This window comes from Lissotriton vulgaris, chromosome 11 (assembly GCF_964263255.1).
Source record: "Lissotriton vulgaris chromosome 11, aLisVul1.2, whole genome shotgun sequence".
In the NCBI taxonomy this organism is placed as follows: domain Eukaryota; kingdom Metazoa; phylum Chordata; class Amphibia; order Caudata; family Salamandridae; genus Lissotriton; species Lissotriton vulgaris.
Genome location: NC_141699.1, coordinates 1,036,330,125 through 1,036,349,388, shown reverse-complemented (window position 1 = coordinate 1,036,349,388; position 19,264 = coordinate 1,036,330,125).

Sequence of the window (19,264 nt, the reverse complement as noted above, 5' to 3'; positions counted from 1 at the left end):
GGGCATGAGACGGACTCTTTGGGTTCTGTCGGCGAGGAAGGAGGTGATCCATTCCAGGGCCTTTCCTTGGATCCCGGCGTGGTGGAGGCGGGTTGCTAGGGTGCGGTGGCAGACCGTGTCGAAAGCAGCCGAGAGGTCGAGGAGGATGAGGGCGGCAGTTTTTCCGTTGTCAAGCAGTGTCCTGATGTCGTGGGTGGCTGCGATGAGGGCGGTCTCGGTGCTGTGGTTCGCTCGGAATCTGGATTGCGATGGGTCGAGGGAGCTGGTCATCTCGAGGAAGGCTGTCAGCTGTGTGTTGACGGTTTTCTCGATGACTTTAGCAGGGAAGGGGAGAAGCCAGATGGGGCGGAAGTTCTTGAGGTCTGTGGGGTCTGCGGTGGGTTTCTTCAGGAGGGCGCTGATCTCTGCATGCTTCCAGCTCTCCGGGAAGGTGGCGGATGCGAAGGAGTTGTTGATGATGTCCCGGAGTTGGGGTGCGATGATGGAGTCGGCCTTGTTGAAGATGTGGTGTGGGCAGGGGTCGGTAGGTGAGCCCGAGTGGATGGAGTTCATCGTGTGGATGGTGTCTTCCGTGCTGACCTGGGTCCAGGCGCAAACGGTAGTGGTGGGGGTACGTAGGTTCGGTGGCAGGGTAAGGGTTCTGGGCGCCGAAGCTGTCATGTATGTCAATGATCTTACAGTGGAAAAACGTGGCGAGAGAGTTGCAGAGGTCTTGCGATGGCGTGATGTCCTTGTTGGTGGCGTTGGGGTTGGAGAGCTCTTTTACGATGTTGAAGAGTTCCTTGCTGTTGTGGTTGTTGTTGTCCAGTCGTTCTCTGATTGCTGTCCTTTTGGTGGTGCGGATCAGCTGGTTGTTTGTGGGTGGCGTTCTTGAGGGCTTTCATGTTTTCCGATGACTGGTTGTGGCGCCAGGCTTTCTCGAGGGCACAGCAGGATTTCTTGGAGTCTTTGAGATCGTTGGTGAACCATGCGACTTTCTTGCTGTTGGGATTGCTTGGAGGGTTCTTCAGTGGAGCAAGGGCATCCGCGCAGTCGGTGATCCATTGTGTGAGGTTGCGGGCTGCTTCGTTGGGGTATGTGGTGTTGGAGGGCGGGTTTTTGCTCAAGGAGGTGATGAGTTAGTCGGTAGTGATCTTGCTCCAGCATCTTCGGGGGATTTGTTGCGGGCGGTGGTGAGTCGCTGTTTTTCTGAAGTTGAAATGTACGCAGCTGTGATCGGTCCAGTGGAGCTCGATGGTGTGGCTAAAGGAGATGTGTTTGCTGGAGGAGAAGACGTGGTCGAGTGTGCGGCCGACATAGTGGGTGGGGGTGTTCACCAGTTGCTTGAGTCCGAGGTTGGCGAGGTTGTCTAGTAGGGTGGTGGTGTTGTTGTCCTTGTCGTTCTCCAGGTGGAAGTTGAGGTCTCCTAGGAGGATGTAGTCGGGGGAGGCAAGGGCGAGCGGGCTGATAAAGTCTGCGATGGCTTCGCTGAAATGTGGGCGTGGTCCCGGGGGTCTGTAGATGAGGGTCCCTCTGAGGGTGGTCTTGGGGTCGGTGTGTATCTGGAAGTGAAGGTGCTCTGTGGCGGTGAGGGTGTTGTTGGTGTTGGTCGTGATGCGGATGGTGTTTCTGTGAACAATGGCGATACTGCCTCCGGTTTGGTTGACGCGGTCCCTCCGGGTGATCTTGTAGCCGTCCGGGATGGCTATGGCGATGTCGGGGGCTGAGGTGGCGTTCATCCAGGTTTCCGTGAGGAAGGCGACGTCCGGTGCTGTTTTGTCCAGGAGGTCCCAGAGTCGACGGCGTGTTTGTGGACGGAGCGGGTGTTGGCCAGGATGCATTTGAGGTGGTTGTTGCTGGAGGTTGTTCTGGCTAGCGCGGTGCAGGATCGAGTGCAGGTGAAGTTGCAGGCATGGCAGGTGAAGGCTCCGTGGGTGCGTTTCGGGGGTGGATTGGTAGCAGGCTGGCTGTCGGCCGGTGTTGAGTGCGTGGAGGGTGGCGGTGTCGTATTTCCGTCGGGTCGGCTGCCTCCGGCGAGGTCCAGGGGTTCTGGCGCTGGGCGTGGTCCAGGCACAGATGGGCTTGCCTTTGGCGCGCCTTCGCCGCATAATCGGCGCACTCGCTGAACGTGACCGCTGCGCGTACGCGCGGTCCCTGCCATATATGGCAAAGTGGGAGGGGGCGAAGCCGCAGGAGAGCAGCGGCGGGGAGCGGGGGGGAGACAAGGGCAGGAAAACCAGACGCGGGGGAAGCGGCGAGGGGGCAAGCCTGAGGGCAGAGGCCCAAGCAGCACCTGCAGCCCACAGGGGGGAAAGGCAGCAGGAGAGGCGGCAGAGGCAGCAGCGGTGACCAGGGAACACGGGGGCCATGCGGTGAGTGGAGTGACCGGGTCAAGGGTCACCTTTCTGTACCTCTCTTGTTTCTTTATGCACTTCTGTTGCCTCTTTCATCACTGCTTTTGCTTCTTTCTACACCTCAGTTGCTTATTTCAGCACTTCTCTTGCCTCTCTCTGCACCTCTCTTGCCTCTTTCTGCACCTCACGTGCTTCTTTCTGCACCCCTCTTGCCTCTTCTGTATTCCACTTCTCTTTCTGTACCTCTCTTGTCTCTTTCTGCACCCCTTTCTGCACCTATCCTGCCTGTTTCTGCATCTCTCTTGCCTCTTTCTGCACTCCTCTTGCCTCTTCCTGCACCTCTGTTGCTTCTTTCTGCACTTTTTTGCTTCTTTCTGTACCTCTCTTGCTTCTTTCTGCACCCTTCTTGCCTCTTTCTGCACCCTTTTCCCTCTTTGTGCAACTCTCTTGCCTATTTTTGCAATCCTCATACCTCGTTCTGTACCTCCGTTGGTACTTTCAGCACTTCTTTTGTTTTTTTTCGCACCTCTCTTGCTTCTTTCTGTACCACTGTTGCCTCTTTTTCAGTACCCCTCTTTCCTCTTTCTGCAACTCACTTGCTTCTTTCTGCACCCCTCTTGCCTCTTTCTGTATCCCACTTCCCTCTTTCTGTACCTTTCTTGTCTCTTTCTGCACCCCTGTTCCCTCTTTCTGCACCTCTCCTGCTTGTTTCAGCATCTCTCTTGCCTCTTCCTGCACCTCGGTTGCTTCTTTCTGTACTTCTTTTGCTTCTTTCTGCACCCTCTTCCCTCTTTGTATACCTCTCTTGCCTCTTTCTGTACCTATCTTGCCTATTTCTGCAGTTGTCTTGCCTCTTTCTGCACCTCTTTTGCTTCTTTCTGCATTACTCACCTCTTTCTGGACCTCTTTTGTCTCTTTTTGCACCCCTGTTCCCTTTCTGCACCTCTTTTTACTGTTTCTACACCTCTCTTGCCTCTTTCTGTACTTCTCCTGCTTATTTCTGTACCTCTGTTAATTCTTTCTGTACCCTTCTTGCACATTTCTGTACATTCTTCCCTCTTTCTGCGCCTCTCTTACCTCTGTCTGCACCTCTGTTCCCTACTTCTGCACATATTTAGTCTATTTCTGTAAATCTCTTGCCTCTTTCTGCAGTTATCTTGCCTCCTTCTGTACCTGTTGCTCCTTTCTGCACTTCTCGTGCCTCTTTCTCCACCCCTTTAGCCTCTCTCTGCACCCCTGTTGCTTTTGTCTGTACTTCTCTTGCCTCTTTCTGCACTTCTCTTGCTTTCTATGCTTCTCTTGTCTCTTTCTGTACTCAAATGGGAAGTGCAAGCTGTCAAGTTTAAAGGTCTGTGTGCTATCGTGACTGGTGTATAAGTCTACTTGTATATGTATTCTGACATGTGTTATGCATCTGAAGATGGTAGCTTAAACAGTGGGTAGCTTCTCCTATAGGTAGTTAAATGTTCTCAGTTCTGCTCTGTCATTCGGTTGCACAAGCAGACATGTTTTATGTATAAAGGTGTTATAGAGCCCCTCAAATATACTACTGAATACCCATATGCCCTGTATTATGAGCAGAAAGAAATACATACACCTTTTTGTACTCACATTTACAGAGTATGCTGTTTGAAAAACAGGTATTCAAGTATTTGTATTTTTTATGTAACATGTCACTAGGTAAAAGCAGACACACACATGCATACCTTCACAAACTTGGTCAGACTTACAACAGTGATATGGTTACCATTTGGTAGACCTAACATTCTGAGCAGTCGATGAATAATGAACCTTCAAGAGAAAAGGGAGGTTAATTACATCTTTGGAGAAGGATTAGTGATTAGGCTACTTTGTATGAGTTTGGGTAAGGTACAGTCAAAGTAATCCTCTTACAGCACCTCTGTTGCTTCTTTCTGTACTTCTCTTGCTTCTTTTTGCACCTTTCTTCCTCTTTCTGGACTTCTGTTACCTCTTTCTGCATTTTTCTTGCTTCTTTTTGCACCTTTCTTCCTCTTTCTGTAATTCTCTTGCATCTTTCTGCACTTCTCCTGCTTCTTTCTGTGCCTTTATTCCTCTTTCTGTACATCGCCTACCCGTGTAGGCATAGTTAGAAATGAGCATTTAAAAAACCTTAAAAATTAACTGAAAATTGGAGGTTTCAGAGACGTTATAGTTAGGAACACGCATTTAAAAAACCTTAGATATTCACTGAAAAAAACACGGTTTCGGGGACGATATAGTTAGGCTGACATGTCACTCATGCAAAACCAGAGAAATTCAGCCGTTATAGTTAGCTGAGCTAACTATAACTCTTGCCCCCTGCAATGCACTGCTGATGACACACATATTACATCACTCATGACATGGTCATTGACATCACTGATAATATCACTCATGACATCTCAAATGCCATCACTGATGACATCATCCACTTAATATCTATTGCACATTCTTACACCCTAATATAACCTTTCATACACCCACTCTAAAATACAGACTACCATTCTCAAAACCATAGACACACCAATACCAGTTAGTACATAGCCACTTACTGATTCATAGGTCTACCACATCCACTCACTCACCCATACAGTCACTCATACACGCAGTCACTCATCAATACAGCCACTGATATATGCACTCATACACCCATACAGACACTCACATACTGCCACTCACCCACAGAGTTACTCACACACCTAGTCAGTCACCCAAAGAATCAATCACACTGCCATTTACTCACCTATGCAGTTATACACACCCCACCTCACTTATTCACATAGATACTAACACATATTTACTTGCTTATACAATCACTGAGACAAGCACACACTCATCCATACAGCCACTCTCACAATCACTCACTCTCACATATAGTCACTTATATACTACAACACTCATATATACTGCTTTTTACATATGTAGTCACTCACACATATACCACTGAGACATCCATCCACTCACCAACACAGCCATATTTATACTCATTCACCCATGCAGCCCCTCGCAGACGCACTCATGAACCCATACACCCAGTGAATCATCCCACTCACACATCCATGCAGGGAGTCACACACCATTACTCCCAACTACCCACACAGACACTCAGACAACCAATCACTAACCCATATAGACACTCATATAGCTACTCGCCAACAAATGCAGCCACTTACACACGAACTGATACAGACATTCACACAGAATAGTCATTCACCCATGCATTCACTAAGACGTGTATAATCACTCACTTATACAGTCAGTTACATCCCCACTAAATCATCTATTCAGACACTCATACACCCACTCATTCTTCAATACACCTTGACATATATTTATAATTCATAAACGTTTTAGAAACACTCAGTCACTGGATGATGTCATCAGTGATGTCACTGACCATGTCATGAATGATTTAATATGTGACGTCATCAGCAGTGCATTGCGGGGGCGCGAGTTATAGTTAGCTCAGCTAACTATAACCGTTGAATTTCTCTGATTTCAGCCTAACTATAATGTCCCTGAATCTTGTGGTTTTTTCAATGAACAGAATACAACTGAATTTTAGCAGCCCCTAATTGTTAAGCAAATCTTGTTTGCACTGTTCAAAGTTTTGCTATTCTATCCTGTGACAAGGGGAATCGTTTCGTAACCAAGTCATTCTGTGGCAAGCTTTATAACTTTTTTCAAGATAACCTTGAAAAAATCTAATCATCCCTCAATACTTCTGTTATTGTTCCGTTACTATGCAGGGAAGATGAGGAGGTAAGGTGACCCTCCTTTAAGTTAGTTACTCTTCCGATTGTGAAACTGATGATGTCTAACTTCAAATCAGGGTCCCCGCTGCAACCATGTAAAGTTAAATAGAATGATTACCAAAGTGGGTCCTCAAATTCTAGCTCTCTGGAACTTATCAATTGTCACGGGTAAGGTTCCCAATGTCTGGAAAATAAATGATTGTTGTCCAATTATTAAAGAAACTGTCATTGGTGATCATGACTAACAACTGACCCATTTCCCTTCTTCTGTTGCGTACAAAAATGATCAAAGTTTTGTGAGTAGTCAGCTCCCAGTCTAGAGAGGAACACTCTTTTAGGTCTAGTGCAAGCAAGATTCAGATCCTATCATGGGAATAACAGTGGTATTAAATGGTCTTGAATTGATATTAGATGAATATCATTCTACTATCATCATCTTCTTGGATTTGCCCCTGGCTCTTGGCACTGTCCCCCCCCCCCCCACCTTCTCAAAAAGAGGTCTTGTGTGGGAGCAATACCTTAAGTTGTTTTTCCACTTTCTTTCAGCATGCTCTCAGGAGGTGGTGCTCAATAAGTTCAAAATCTCTGGCAAAACAGATGAAGTGTTGTGTCTCTCAAGGCTCAACTGTGTTCCCATAAAGTTTAACATATGCTCCCCCCTCAAGCTGAAAATAGACCTAAGATGCATTCAACAATGTGTCAAGTACTGGATAGCAGCAATTGTAAGCTGAATGAGGGGCTATGAGATGCATATGAATGCTGACAAAATGGAAGCTCAGTTGGTAGGACAGTCCAAAGTTGGGTGGTCTGATCTTTGGTGGCTGTAGTACACTTCCATTTTGAGGAAGTAGAGACTTAGGTGTAAAGTTTGACAGAAAACCGAGTTTTATGTCTCTGATAAGTAAATGTTATGCTGTTTTTTATACTGACTAACATATTACAAAGACAATACTTCCTCTTTTATCTACTGACAGCAACAACTAATGATGGCCCAGTTCCATTGCTTGCTGTGTCAAAGTGGATACTATGCTAAGGTTTGTGTGTATGTGATAAATAAGTGATTGGGATTGGAGCCCAATTTCTTCAGAACTCTTTTAGGAAGTACATTCCATCTCTTTCTATGAGGCCTTCCACTACCGGCCTTCTTTGAGTGGTTGCAATCAGGAAGACCAGAGCAGGTTGTTGGAACCTTTTCTTGCCAATAACAAAATGATGGAATCAGCTCCCTTTTTGTTATTATGGGCACTGCCAGTCATACCCAGATTCATCAATCTGTAAAACCTTTTTTTGTTAATTCACACTTTCTCTATCCACTGTATCTGTTTGTCTGCTAACTATTCTGAGCAATTCTAAACTTGAAAAATAATAAATAAATAATGAATTACATTTTCCTACTGGAGGTGGAGGCTAGTGGAAGAAGGGGTACAAAAGGGGGTGGTGATGGACGGAGCATCTGAATCAATCAAACACTCACACCCAGTCAAAAGATCTGGGTTTAATCCATCACCGTTCTTTAGCCCACTCTGCCACCCCAGTTCAGACATGCCTATATGCAAATCAGTCTGACCCTGTGCCTCATGGGAGCAGTCCAGCCCGAACTGCCAAGCCATGTCTTCCCTGGACCGGAAACAAGCTTCGAGGACCGGTTTCTGGCATTCCAGCCGTCTTCAGCCCGGCTTGCTTGAATCCAGTGGCAAAGTGAGCAAGGGACTCACGTCTGAGCATACACTTATGGCGGCCAAAAGCGGTACAAAAGGGGGTGGTGATGGACGGAGCATCTGAATCAATCAAACACTCACACCCAGTCAAAAGATCTGGGTTTAATCCATCACCGTTCTTTAGCCCACTCTGCCACCCCAGTTCAGACATGGCTATATGCAAATCAGTCTGACCCTGTGCCTCATGGGAACAGTCCAGCCCGAACTGCCAAGCCATGTCTTCCCTGGACCGGAAACAAGCTTCCGAGGACCGGTTTCTGGCATTCCAGCCGTCTTCAGCCCGGCTTGCTTGAATCCAGTGTCAAAGTGAGCAAGGGACTCACGTCTGAGCAAACCCTGCCACAGTTATGGCGGCCAAAAGCGGTACAAAAGGGGGTGGTGATGGACGAAGCAACTGAATCAATCAAACACTCACACCCAGTCAAAAGATCTGGGTTTAATCCATCACCGTTCTTTAGCCCACTCTGCCACCCCAGTTCAGACATGGCTATATGCAAATCAGTCTGACCCTGTGCCTCATGGGAACAGTCCAGCCTGAACCGCCAAGCCATGTCTTCCCTGGACCGGAAACAAGCTTCCGAGGACCGGTTTCTGGCATTCCAGCCGTCTTCAGCCCGGCTTGCTTGAATCCAGTGGCAAAGTGAGCAAGGGACTCACGTCTGAGCTTACCCTGCCACACTTATGGCGGCCAAAAGCGGTACAAAAGGGGGTGGTGATGGACGGAGCATCTGAATCAATCAAACACTCACACCCAGTCAAACGATCTGGGTTTAATCCATCACCGTTCTTTAGCCCACTCTGCCACCCCAGTTCAGACATGGCTATATGCAAATCAGTCTGACCCTGTGCCTCATGGGAACAGTCCAGCCCGAACTGCCAAGCCATGTCTTCTCTGGACCGGAAACAAGCTTCCGAGGACCGGTTTCTGGCATTCCAGCCGTCTTCAGCCCTGCTTGCTTGAATCCAGTGGCAAAGTGAGCAAGGGACTCACGTCTGAGCATACCCTGCCACACTTTGCATATAGCTATGTCTGAACTGGGGGGACACTGCCACAATACCGCCGCCACCGCCAAGGAGTCACACCTGGGCAGAAACCTTCACCGGACACCTACAGCACTCACCTCAGACCTCGCCGACACCGCCAAGAGTCAGACGCCATCAGGACTCCGCGCCGCCGCTCCGGGAGACTACAACTCCCGGCAGGCAACGCGGCGGCGCGTGCTGAGTGACGCGGGTCGCGCTGAGTGAGCGCACACGGACACATAAAGCGGACAGAAGCCCGGCAGAGCGGGGGACACTGCCACAATACCGCCGCCACCGCCAAGGAGTCACACCTGGGCAGAAACCTTCACCGGACACCTACAGCACTCACCTCAGACCTCGCCGACACCGCCAAGAGTCAGACGCCATCAGGACTCCGCGCTGCCGCTCCGGGAGACTACAACTCCCGGCAGGCAACGCGGCGGCGCGTGCTGAGTGACGCGGGTCATGCTGAGTGAGCGCACACGGACACATAAAGCGGACAGAAGCCCGGCAGAGCGGGGGACACTGCCACAATACCGCCACCACCGCCAAGGAGTCACACCTGGGCAGAAACCTTCACCGGACACCTACAGCACTCACCTCAGACCTCGCCGACACCGCCAAGAGTCAGACGCCATCAGGACTCCGCGCCGCCGCTCCGGGAGACTACAACTCCCGGCAGGCAACGCGGCGGCGCGTGCTGAGTGAGCGCACACGGACACATAAAGCGGACAGAAGTCCCGCATCGCGGGACGCCCGGGGCTAAGCCCGGGCAAAGGACGGGCCCTCTGTGGCCCTCCGGGGACCGAGGAGCCGGGCCGGGGCCATGCCCTTTTCGTCCCTCTATCCATTGTCCGAGCAGCTTCCAATTATGTGAGTGATAACCTGTTATTTTACCTTTTATACTTCTCATATTAAGCTAGCACTCAACTATCAGCCATTATGTCTACTAAAGTGGTTACTATGGACAATTTTCTTATAAAGAAGGTAGCGCAAATTAACAGTAATAGGAGGGCCTCACTGGGTCTGGAACATTCACCTGCTATTACTATTGCACCAGAATTCCCAGTTACTGTTCCGGATAACTCTGTGGCCAAGGAACACTCGGTCCCTGCAGGCAAAGTAACTATTGTAACAGCCATGGTCCATGCAGGCCATTATGATGAAATCCCTTGTGCTTCTGTTCCCACAGTATTGGCCATATCATCTACAGGATTAAATGATCCTACAACTAAAAAATCCCCTAGAAAATTTAAGAAAGCCCGAGTGAGACGGAGGGGGAAGCAAAGTAAGGCAAGTCATAAAATTACACAAGGAGGGGGGAGTGTGCCTGAAACTGCACCTCTACTTTTTGAGTTGAGGTCTTCAAACCTGGGAGGAGTGGGGGATGCTACTTCACAGAGTCGACCACCAGATTCCGTGATGCTTATTGATTTTTCACAATCAGGGATTACAGATAATACTGATAATTTTCCTCTTGATCCCACTATAATGAGTAAGCACCCCTTGTCTAGTACGCCAACTAGCTTATCTCTACTAGACTCATCTACAGGGAATGATAATGGAAGGTTATCAGGATCTCCAAAAATGCCCATTGAGGCATCTTCCAGGTCTTCTATTTCACCCCTCACTATAAGAACAAGTAAAAAAAGGGGGGGGTGAGCCATTGTGTAATCGACCCCAGAAGATAAGGAAAGGGGTAGTTCAGACCCCACAGTCACAAACTGGTCAAACTTTATTAGGCGAAGAGGCCATGTTGGCCAAAATTCTAGAATTAATCAGGGGTGTGATGCAACCGATTTTGGATAAGACCGATTTGATGTCCACACACTTGGACATCATAGAGAAAAAGGTTGAACAGAATTCCCTCCTTTTACATGACCTAATAAAGGGCCCGGGAAAAGCCAAGACGAATCCCACAGTTAAGACTAACCCTCCTGTAAAATCTAAAGTTGCAGCTCCTCTTATAACTCCAGCCCCTATAACTCCAGTAATCAAGACACCAGCACCCGTGTTAAAAAAGAAACTAGTGCAAGAAAAGGGAAGAGTGGGTAGCCCAACGATTCTGCCATCAACTCCCACACTACAACCGCCTGCAATCCAGCTGGCGGCCCCAGTAACTAAAGAACAAACTCTTAAACCTGGGGGATCTCAAATACAGGGAGGTAGAAAAGACCCTTTAACAATTAATCAGAGAAATAAGAATCCACCAACCGTTGCCTCAGAAAAAACGAGCCACACTATAGACTTACCCCCAGATTCTGCCCCTTTCGTTATTGTAATGGCAGGGGTCCCAAAACTACCTGCAGGTAAATGGGAAGATCACGTTGCCTTACGGAACAAGGTTACATTCTGGCTCCGAGACAACAGACCGTTGCCTACATCCATCAATGGAGAAATCCTAAGTGTAAGGCGTGCCCATTGGGTGGGAGTCAGACCTAAGGATAGAAGGGGTGATGTAATAGTCATCAATTTTAAGGATTATAGGGCCGTGAGGCACATTGGAGATTGGTTCGATGCCAGTAGCAGCGATGCCATCTCCACACATCTTTTATCCTATTTCTATCCCTATGCACCATCAAAAGATTATAATAAACAGGGTTGGAATAGGCAGCTATTTAAGAAAACACCACACCGACAGCGGGGTTTTAGAAAAGTGGGACCATGGGATATGCCCGGCTTAATGGGGCCACCACCTTTGATGGGTTATCCTGTTTATGTAAATGCTCAGGACCCCCATTTTCACATGCAAAGGTCGGAGGTGCTCTATCCCAGATACCAGGTATCAGATTATCAATGCCCCCCTATAAATAGTCAATACCCACCACACCCCGAGCCCAACCTCCTGCAAAGGAGACCATGGAACAACAGAGAGCTCCACCCATCCATGTATAATCTACCCATCCAAAATCGTTTCCAGATTTTCAATGATCTGGACGGAGTAGATTGACAACAAGCTCAGACATCTCAAGAAAATCTGGTTGGGAATAAGTTTCTTCCTCCAGTTTTTCACCCTTCTATTAAGGATATAGTTCCCCTTAAAAGTACCGAGATTTTGAGTGGGTTTTCCCAAGATCTGACAACCTTACAAAAGGCCTCTAACGCTGACAGTTTGTTACCGTGTAACAGTAATACCCTGGAACAGATGCAATCTCCCATAGTTGATATCAACAACAGGGGTGGGGAACAGGTAGGAGAAGGCCTGACCCAGAAAGAGAATGATCTATGTGCACTATTGTTTTGGAACATAGCAGGGTTTAGGCAAAAAATCACAAATCCAGCCTGGGAGTCAGTAATAAACGGTCAGGATATAGTGGCCTTGCAAGAAACTTGAATACAGGAATCAATCCATGTAAGTGGCTATAGAACCTTCTTTACACCAGCTGTTGGAGGTCATTTTGGAAGAGCTAAGGGTGGGTTGACAACGCTTGTCTCAAATCAACTTAAAATTAAACAAGCTCACTGCCATTTAAATTCCTGTTATTTCCAAATTATAACCTTACGGAACTATAAAGGAGCTGTGGTGTTAATTATTAATTTTTACAACAATGTCCCGAGAAATGATATTCTGGTTGTAATGAAGCAGCTTAAAGATGAAATTCAGTTAGAGGTAGACAGAAATGAAAGGGAGCTGATAATCATATGGGGGGGGGATTTTAATTGTTCATTATGTACTAAAGGGAATCAGGGCCTATGTGGCCTAATGACAGAGAGAGACATGCACTTGACACATTTTGATCATACCCTGATGGGGGACTTACTTAATGAATTATTATTCATGTTTGATTTGGGGTTTGCCAATGAATCTGCCCCAGAACCCACACCCTTCGCTCCGACTTTTGTTGGTAGAGGCTTAGCGACAACTATTGATTTTATTATTACCTCCAGTAATCTTAATCACAGACTCTTGGGGGTTACGAATATCCAACTACCCATAAGTGATCACCTTCCGCAATCTCTTAAGGTAGCAGACTTGTTCCCAGACCCATCGACGGCCGCGCCTCTAGCTGAGACAGCGGTTGATGTTGTCCTTGGGAGACAAAATGGGTACACACTTAAATGGAGTAAAGTAATCCCCACAACCTTTTTTGAGAAACTCTGGGAGGTGTGCTCAAATAGTTTTAGGATTTGCCTAAGTGACAACTCCACTAACGATCAAATTATCGAGCACTTTGGAACAATAGCTGCAAACATAAAAAGTAGCCTAAGGGTGGAGGCAAGACGCAGAGGCAAGGGGCCCAAGAGCTGGTTTAATACTGCATGTACAAGGGCTCTGAAAAATCTAAAACAGGCAGTACACAGATGCCCTAGGGATAAAAATTAAATAAGAGAGTGTAGGAACACATATACTCAGACCCTGAAAGTAAGGAAAACCGCGTTGAATAAGGAGGCATTAGATTCCCTTTGTGAGGCCTCGCAATCTAAAGATTCCGCCGCATTTTGGAAAGCAATTAACACCCCTTTCCCCTATGAAACCCACACGGCGCGAATCGAGATTGCAATAGATGAGGATAAATGGGTAGACCATTTTTCAAATCTTTATAAGGCACAGGAAGACATCCATGGTGGGGGTCTTAACTCTAGCCTGGATGCACAACAGAGTTACAACCTGGTTACAACAATTGATGAAGTGCTTTTAGCCTTGGGATCTACTAAATGCGGTAAGGCTGCCGGACCTGATGGGATTCCGGCAGACCTATTTAAAGCTAATACTGAAATCTGGGGGCCAATGTTAGTACAACTTTTTAATGCAGCTCTCTCATTGGGTCTGAAAGAATCCTGGTTCACCTCAGTCATTGTCCCGATCTACAAGAAGGGGGATAGGAACAGCTGTGCCTGTTACAGACCAATCTCCCTCCTTGATTCCTCAGTAAAAATTTTAGGACGCGTTGTGTTGGCAAGACTCCAAAGCTGGGCAGAGGAAAATGATATTATTAGTGATTTACAATTTGGTTTTCAAAAAGGGATTGGCACAATTGAGCAAGGGTTAAACCTAATGCTTTTGCAGCATAAATATATAAGGATAAAATCTGAACGCTTGTATTTTACTTTTGTCGACCTTTCTTCAGCGTTCGACTGTGTATCACATTCTAAATTGTGGGATATAATGAAAGGTTTGGGAGTGGACAATAACATTATCTGCTTTTTGAGGGAACTTTACAGTGGAGCCACAGCCTCTGTTCGTTATGGCAGGGGAGGAGAATGCTCCAGACAATTTAGTGTAGGTCGCGGAGTGCGGCAAGGTTGCGTATTGGCACCTTTTTTATTCCTTCTCTATATTAATGGGCTCGAGCGTCGCCTGCTGCAGGAGTGTAGGGATATGCCAAGGGTGGGGAGGAGGGAAATCCCAGCGCTCATGTATGCGGATGACGCAGTACTCATGGCACGCACTCCTCGCGCTCTGCAAAAACTAGTAGTTAGCTTTGAGAAATTTATGTTGAACCTCGACCTACTAGTAAACTGTAGCAAGACTTTCACAATGAATTGTGGCCTAAAACCAGGTAAATTAATGAAGCGTATTTTCTTAAACAATGTGCCGCTGGATAACACCCCAACCTTTTCTTATTTGGGCATTTTATTTCATGAGTCAGGTTCCTGGACAAGCGCTATTAAGGCTAGAACTCTTTTATTTATGAAAACGATCATGGCCCTACAGAATTTTGTTAGAAAACTGGGCAGGAAGCCGATAAAAGAAATGTTAACCATCTATAAAGCTACATGCTTGTCTGTGGCTATGTATGGCTCAGGTCTGTGGGGATATGCAAATGTTGATCAAATCCAGCTGGTAGAGAACGAATTTCTGAGGGGAGTTCTAGCAGTTCCACAGTGTGCTGCCGCATTTAATTGTCACGCTGAACTTGGCCAACCTTACATAACGGATATTATCAGAATTCAACCTATCCTACTGTGGCACAGGGTATGGACTACTAACGAATGCGTTATGAACCGGGCCCTGCTACGTGACACCCTCAGTTTGGACCATGCTAACAGAATGGAATGGCTGGGTTACGTAAAGCACTTTCTGACCGAGATTGGACTACATTCATATTTCTCGGACCCAACCTCAATGGACACTATTCCCAGGAAGACACTAAAAACCATCTGCCTGGACCACCTGCTGGATAAGAGGAAGAGAGTGGAAATTTTGAAATCTACAGTACACTCTCACCTTCCTACCCTCTGTGAGACTAATACTGAACAGCCATATTTATCCCTGTCCATGACTAACTATGATCGTTTTCTTTTAACTCGTTTTAGATTTTGTATATTTTTTTAGATTAGTGTCTTTTCCATGCATGAACTCATGGAACCATATTTTGCCCACCTGTTTATGTGATGGTACGTCACAACAATCTGATATACATATCCTTTTCTTCTGCAAATTTTATACTGCTATACGTAGGAAAATCATAGTCCCTTTTTTAAAAAACATGAATTTAACCAGATGTCGCCCAGCTTTTTTAGAAGTACAGAAAATGGACACGATTTTAACTGTTACTGTGATTTTAAAGTATTTAAAAAGTGTTTTTAAATTTAGGAAACAAATTCAAATTGAAATATCTTAGACTCCCTATCGATCTACCTCACTGTACTACTAATCATGAGAAGTAATTATTGTAACTACTGTAATCATTGTACTTTGTTTTATGTTTGTTACTTTTATGGTTATTTGCTTTTTAACCGAATAAAGTTTATTGAACTGAACTGAACTGAACTGAACTGAACTGGGGTGGCAGAGTGGGCTAAAGAACGGTGATGGATTAAACCCAGATCTTTTGACTGGGTGTGATTGTTTGATTGATTCAGATGCTCCGTCCATCACCACCCCCTTTTGTACCGCTTTTGGCCGCCATAAGTGTGGCAGGGTATGCTCAGACGTGAGTCCCTTGCTCACTTTGCCACTGGATTCAAGCAAGCCGGGATTGGCGCATGAGGTCAGAGCCTTGCGCAGTAGAGGCACAGCGGTGTAAGGTAGGCAGCGCGGAGGTAGTATATTTGGACTAAGCGGAGCCTCACAGAGGCTGTGATTGTTTTGGGTGTCATTAACGCGTCTCTCCAATCGTCATCCTCCAGGGTCCTGAGCCATCCTTCCCATGGGTCTCTAAGTCTGTGCAGCATGGTGGGAGTGTTGTTTGTGAGGGAATGATATATGCGAGAAATCCCCCCTTTCCCCAGGTTGCCGGTCATAATTTGAGCTTCGGTTGGGCTGTATTCCAGAAGGGAGGTGCCCTCTGAGATGTGGGAATGGAGGGCGTGGTGCAATTGCAAGTACCAGTAAAATTGTGAAGGGTATAGGGAATACCAGGTTTGTAGGTCCTGGAAGGTACGTAGATAGACACCCTCCCATATGTTTCCCAACTGCGAGACACCAATTAGATCTCATGCTTGAAAGCCAGCTAAGTTGGCAACCTCCTGGAGCCAGGTGCCCTGCCAAAGTGGGGTATACTGAGTCAGTTTACCCAAACAGGGGATGTGCATTGGAGAGGCCCTCCAAGCCAGAAGCACTCCTGTGTTACTGCGGGAAGGGTTCTGGGAATGGTGCCGCCGTATAGCATCCCCTGGATGTTAAACAAGCCCAGGGCATGTAGTTCTACTCTATATGCTGGGTCTGACCAACCGCTGTTGAACCAGCCGTGTATAGTGAGAAGCCGGGTTGCTAAATAACAGAGGTACAAGTTCGTCATTCCCAATCCGCCATCAAAGGGTGGGATCTGGCATTGGGTAAGGGCCAAACTAGGCTGCTGCCCCCCCCCCCCAGAGAAACTTGGTGGCTAGACTGTCCATTTCCCTGAACCACGTCGGCAAGAAGAGTAAGGGTACGTTCTGAAGTACATATAAGAATCTGGGCAAGATCATAATTTTAAATAAGGATATTCTGCCCATAGGGTTCAGCAGCAGCGCCTGGCATCTGAGGAGGTCAGCGCGAGCCCTCTTCACTAGCGGGGTTACATTAAGTGACCAGGCGAGGTCTGGAAGAAGGGCAACCCAAATCCCATGGTACTTGAAGGACTGTCTCTGGAGGGGTATCATGGTCTGCCAGTCAAAGCAGTCTCTTGAGAGATGAAGGGGGCCCAGGACGGACTTAGCGGAGTTCAGTCGGAGGCTGGAGGCCTGCTCAAAGAGACTCAACGCCTAAAGACACCGGGGTCCCGACTGCGCAGGCTCGACCAGAGATAGCAGAACATCGTCTGTGTAGAGGGCGATTTTCTCCTCTCCCAGACCAAGCCATTTCCACCCCATAATTTGTTTGTCTGACCGTATGAGGCAGGCAAAGGGCTCCATTGCCAGAGCAAAGAGGAGGGGCGAGAGGGGACATCCCTGCCTCATACCTCTCCTAATGGGGAAGGGTTGTGCAGTGTGCCATTGACCAGCACTCGAGCACGCGGCCTACTATACAGAATCTTCACCAGGTTACAGAAGTACTTCCCAAGTCCCAGTTCCGCCAACACCTCCTCAAGGTAGGCTAGTTACAGATTTGAAGGCTTTCTCAAAGTCAAAGAGGAGGAGCGACAAAAAGGAGGTCAACAACTGGCGGTTTGCTAGAGCGAGGTGAAGGTGCCTGAGGCAGTGCCTGGTGCCCCGAGAGGGTATGAAGCTACACTGGTCAGGATGGAGCAGCTTGGTCAAGTATGGTCGTAGACGGTTGGCTAAGATGAAGGCAAACACCTTGACCTCTGAGTTAATGAGGAAGATGGAGCGGTAGTCGGAGCAATGCTTTGAGGGGGGCTGAGACTTAGGAATCACCACAAAGGGGGCAAAGTCAGTTTCTGTGCGGAACGAGCCCTTATCAGCCACCTCTGCGTACACCTCCAGCAGATGGGGAACCAATGTGTCGCTGTAGGCCATGTAAAACTCTTGCGGGAATCCGTCCAGAACCGGGCCATGCGAGATATAGCATTGTTGACCTCCTCTAAAGCAATAGGGAGGTCCAGCGCCACCGCTTCAGACTCATTGAGCAGCAGAAGAGAGACCTGCTCCCGATGAAGCAGCTGCAGGAGTAAAAGACTGGGAGGCTGTGCGGAGTAGAGTGCGGCGTAGTAAGTGGTGAAACACTGGGCCACCGCCACCGGGGAGCACTGTGCTGCACCATCTGGAGCTACCACTTCCGGAATGATACGGTTGCTCATTGGATACGTGGCCAGCAGATGAAGGAGCTTCTCGTTTTTGTCTCCTCATCCATAGACCATGGCTACAAAGGACCCCCACAACAGCCTGGCACCCTCCAAGGAAGCTTGCCGAAGCTCGTCCCTCAGAAATGCTAACTTTCTGTCTTGAGAATCGGATCTCTCCTCCGTCTATTGACTTTCGATGAGGGTGGCTTGAGTCTCCAGGAGTGTAATCCGGGAATCTTCTGCAAGGTGTTTGAGCTTGAGTTGGCCCTTCGTGAAGCCAAGAATGGTGGCTTTGCCAGCTTCCCATAGGGTACCAGGGGAAGAGACAGAGTCTCGATTGGTAGTGAAGTATTGTTGGAGCTCGTCGCCTACCGATTTCCTAAAGTATTTATCCTGGAGAAACCAGACGTTAAGTCTCCAAACCGGATGGATATACCTCTGGGGAGGATAGCAATAGCTTTAATTACCTGACAGTCCATGGCTGGCATAAAAATTTAGTTTAGTCAAGCGTGCGTGTGGTGGGATGCCGAGGTGTGTGTGTACTGTCGGGTTAATGGATGCCAAAGTCTCCAGGCATCGCAGACCCCTAGGGTGGCCGCCCAATTCGTCAAATAATTTGTGTGGGTGGTTCTGGTAGTCGAAGGGGCCCCGGTGGTGTCGAGGGCCGGATCCATGACTGCATTAAAATCCCCTCCGATGAGGGTCATCCCAGAGGACAAAACGGCAATCAGTTCCGCAGTTCGCTTAAGAGTGGGGGCCATCAGTGATGGCAGGAAGTAAATTGACAGGATGTTAAGGGCCTGGTCCCCTATGGCCCCCTCCAAGGCCACAAAGCCTCCCAAAGGATCAAACGTAACTTTGCGTAAAACGAATGGGATAGCGCGACGCACAACAACAGCCACGCCTCTCGACCCTCGATTAAAGCCGGAGTGCCAGACCCTGTCATAGCTGTATCTCGCTAGGAGGGGGCAGTTGTTACCAACAAGTTGGGTTTCTTGGAGCAGCAGTATGTCAACTGCGTGGCGTTGGCCATACCGCAGGACCGATGTACACTTGACTCAGTCTAACAGTCCAGGACATTATGAGGAGCGACCCTTTACCACCATGATTGTCAGTCATGGGGTGTATAAGTGTGTAATGAGACTTGTGGAACGGATGCCTAACGTGGGCGGAGGTCTCTGCCTGCGTGGTATGGTGGGTGCACCACTGTAATGTGTATATGCTCGCCGTGCTGCTGATTAGAGATGCAGGTGTAATGAACAAGATGCATTAACAAAAATCTGAAACCACGGTCTCTTCCTTTTGCCCTACTCCCACCCCCA